This window comes from Cherax quadricarinatus, chromosome 62 (assembly GCF_038502225.1).
Source record: "Cherax quadricarinatus isolate ZL_2023a chromosome 62, ASM3850222v1, whole genome shotgun sequence".
Taxonomy (NCBI): Eukaryota; Metazoa; Arthropoda; class Malacostraca; order Decapoda; family Parastacidae; genus Cherax; species Cherax quadricarinatus.
This window is the reverse complement of record NC_091353.1, coordinates 7,056,993-7,061,594: the sequence shown is the minus strand read 5'-3', so window position 1 is coordinate 7,061,594 and position 4,602 is coordinate 7,056,993.

The following is a 4,602-nucleotide window of genomic DNA, read 5'->3' as shown; positions in this document are numbered from 1 at the left end:
CGCAAGATTAGGGAAGGCCTTGATTTTCTTTTTTTTTTTTTGAATGCACACTTAAAGTCTACTACTCGCACTACACTATCACAAAAGTATACAAGGAATGTCACTTCAGTTGATGATTAAGACTCCTGCAACACCTTAGCGACAAAGATACCTAGGTGTTGCACAAGCATCTTATTCATCATCAGTTTTTTTGGCTAATATAAAAAGATTAATACTGTATGTCAGTATCTACAGGATGACCCAAAAGTCTGGACACACAGGAAATCTTGCTAATATTCTAGTTCCTTCCCGCAGTTACCGGAATTACTGCATCGCACTCGTGTGAATCTTGCAAAGCCGTTGAGCTTTGCATCACTAATGATGGACAACATGTTGAAGATATTATTCATTAAAATTACTATAGTTATTACAAAAATGCAATTTCACCCATGTGTCCAGACTTTTGGGTCACCCTGTATTCCTAATATAAAATATACGACAAGGAAGAACAAATTTTAAGGATTACAATTTAGGTGTACGCTACTACCATTACAATTTTTATGATCCTGTTCTGTACATGTATTTCTTAGAAATTACCAGTATAGACCATTTAAAAATATTTTTTTTATACTATGCTTTATAGGATTAAAAATTTTAGCCCCAGTTACTATTCTAGAACATGATCAAAAACTCTGGGTCCTTAAAATTTAACATAAAAATATTTAGTGATGTTCAGTACTGTTTTGTCGTTGTATCTATCAGTCATTCCACAAAGCTCCCTATCTATTTCTCAGGGTATCACTATGGGCATGAGAGGAGCTGGGGTACTGAATATGCCTCTCAAGACAGCAGGACTACCAGACAAATGGAAGACAGCCAATGTATTACACATTAATGCTCAAAGGAACATACTTGAAGTCCTAAAGAATATTACTAAGGTAATGGAACAAATCAATATGAGGCTTAAAATGAACAGTCAGGTGCTAGGGCATAACAGATTACAGTTTTGAGACTGGTGAAAGCTTTCAGCACTTCCCTGTTAGATGACAGAAGGCTGGAGGGCAGATTCCTGCATGTTGCTGATGCACACACCAACAGAAGATGGCAAAGAAGTTACCAGATGTTCTGGACAAACTGCAGAAATGGTCAAAGAAGTGGCTGTTGGAGTTCAACCTTGGTTCAAAGAAACTTATCCACCCCTTCTTTGGATTGTGCATGAATTCCACCCATTAACCAGGTGCTATAGACTTTAAACACTTTCCCGTTGATTAAAATGTGTTAAAAAGCTGGAATTGAGCAAAAGATGGCTAGAGGGAACATTGCATGTGGTAAGGAAACCGCTTCAGGTGAAGTACTGAAGTCCCAGAGGTACACACACACTCGATTCTCCTCTCCTGAGACAGTTTAAAGTAGGATACACAACTGTAAGAGTTACACGGGCCAAAGATACGTGACTGTGGGAAGATGTGTAAAACGTGAACTCCACTAAGTGTCGTGAAGAAAGCTGAATTTGTTCCTAAACTCACTTTTTGATTTTTGCAACAAGTTCAGTTTTTATCATTATGTGTAAGAGTTTATCTTTTATACTTCTTCCCTTCCCTTCCCTTCCCTTCTCTCTCTCTCTCTCTCTCTCTCTCTCTCTCTCTCTCACACTCTCTCTCTCTCTCTCACACTCTCTCTCTCTCTCTCACACTCTCTCTCTCTCACACTCTCTCTCTCTCTCTCTCACACTCTCTCTCTCTCTCACACTCTCTCTCTCTCTCACACTCTCTCTCTCTCTCACACTCTCTCTCTCTCTCACACTCTCTCTCTCTCACACTCTCTCTCTCTCTCACACTCTCTCTCTCTCTCACACTCTCTCTCTCTCTCACACTCTCTCTCTCTCTCACACACTCTCTCTCTCTCTCTCACACTCTCTCTCTCTCTCTCTCACACTCTCTCTCACACTCTCTCTCTCTCTCTCTCTCACACTCTCTCTCTCTCTCTCTCTCACACTCTCTCTCTCTCTCTCTCACACTCTCTCTCTCTCTCTCTCACACTCTCTCTCTCTCTCTCTCACACTCTCTCTCTCTCTCTCTCACACTCTCTCTCTCTCTCTCACACACTCTCTCTCTCTCTCTCTCACACTCTCTCTCTCTCTCTCTCTCACTCTCTCTCTCTCTCTCACACTCTCTCTCTCTCTCTCTCACACACTCTCTCTCTCTCTTTCTCTCACACTCTCTCTCTCTCTCTCTCACACACTCTCTCTCTCTCTCTCTCACACTCTCTCTCTCTCTCACACTCTCTCTCTCTCTCTCTCACACTCTCTCTCTCACACTCACACTCACACACACACACACACACACACACACACACACACACACACACACACAGAGTTTGTAAAAAAAATCAGTGTGTGTGATGGTGGAAGAGGTGCAAAAGATGAACTAGGTTACATGTCATGAAGAAAACTGATTGTTACAAAACTCTGTAACAAAAATTAAAATGTGAAGGTGGAGACTTACTAAAAAGTCTTCAGTAACATGGCCCAGGAAACAACACAGCACTGAGCAAAGCATATGGCTGAAGTGGCTAGAAGAAACTGGAGACTTACCACCAGTCTGGTGACAATGCTGAAACTTATGATCTACGAAAATTATTACAATCAAAACTAAGCAGTAAACCCACCAGGTTATAAAGCAATGAGCTATGGAGGAGAAGAAACCAGGCCTCATGGTGGAACAGTGCCTGATCAACCAGGCTGTTACTGCTGGCCACACATAAACCAACATACAAGTCACAGCCCAGCTGGTCAGATACTGACCAATGGTAGTAAGAAATTTCCAAATGATTATTTTGCTTTAGATGTCTTTGTACTGTATCACAAGAGCAAAAGGTCAAGGAGACATGATCATGGTATTAAAGATACACAAGGAAAGACAAGACAAAGGATGGGTAAACACCAGGTATAGATGGAAACTTGGATACCCAAAAGTGTGACAATGACAGAAGTTCTCAGTGTAAGGAAAGTGAACAGAGGAAAGAACAAGGTGACGAGGCAAACTCAATTTGTGGATCAAAAAGGAAATATGATAGTGCCCAAGAAGCTAGGAACCAAGTGTCAGTCAAGATTGAGGCAGGACCAGATGTAACTTAACCTCTACAGGTACTGCTTTAAGAGCTCAAGTGCATATATACGAAGTCTCGCTTGCAACTGTGATTTTTATTAATGTCCCCCATCAAGAATCTATATTATTATAATCAAAACTATGCACTAAATCCATCAGGGTCATACCCAAGAGCCTATATTAGACTGCAAAATACTGTACTAAAACTTCCTAATCCCATTGACAAGCCTTAAGCAGCTTCAGAGAATTCAATGTAATCTCGGTCAAAAGCGAGAGAGAGCGTAGCACTGAGTCTGAGAATCATCATCAGACTCTCGTCAAAATAGGTGCTCCTCACTCTACAAAGGTTCAACTTATGATATTTTGACTTTATGATGGTGCTGTAGCAATGCACGTTCAGTAGTCGTCAAGTGTTTTTCTATATTTAACCAAAATTACCCAAGCCAGTTATGTCTACTAAACACCAAAGTGTGTCTCTTGGCATTCAGTTACAGTATTTATTTATGAAGTATCACATTCGACTTACCATAGTTTCAACTTACGATGAGTTCATTGGAACGTAAGTTGAGGAGCACCTGTAGATACAATCATATATGCGAGTTTTAGCACTGACCCCTCGCACAATCACATGACACTAGAAGACACATAACTAAACTTTGTTCTACCTGGGTGAGAAATGCCTGGCGAAAAAAATCACTCCAAAAAATATTGAGAGGCAACTAAAGTGCTGGGAGCAAGGGGCTAGGTAACCCCCTTTTCCGGTACAACCTTTCATTTTTCTTTTTAGGTCACCCAGCCTCAGTGGGATATGGCCAGTTCATTAAAAAATTAAGTACAAAATCATATATCACAATCAACACATACTGATTACATATTTACCATGAAACTTAAATATTATATCACAAAACTTAAATATAATTGTATTAAAATAAATTAACTCGCTAATAGGTGTACACCATCAAATACATGCAGATGGCATATTACTTAATGTCTTTAGAGTTTCAGGCATGAGCAGCTCTAGAAATTTTATATAGGAGAGGGCTTAGCAGTTGTCACTCTAGTTGGAAGAAGGGGCTAGGGGACTGCCTTTAAAGTACAGCAAGTCCTCGAATAACGTAGTTTTGTTATAACGATGGAAAAAAAATGAATTTGTGCAATGAATGCAAATTATTGTAAAATAAAAATTTGTAAGGTATACAGTAATTATAGAAATGCATGCCAATGAATAATGCGGTACCAAAGTGCTCAGCAAGCCGCCATAGTCATTACTGTTTTTGAACTGCATTTTGGTAGGAGGTGCTCCTTACAATTTTTGCTTTGCAAACATTTATTCCTCGATTTCACCCTGTCACGATGAGTGCTAAAAGTACACTGTACAACCCTGATGTCTGTGGCCACAAAAAAACAGATAAAAAGTGTAACATTAGAAACAAAACTAAGTTTTAAAGAGGTCTGACGATGGACAGCGAGGTCTGGTACGATTGGTTTCGTCACACGTCATTTCACTCGGTCACAG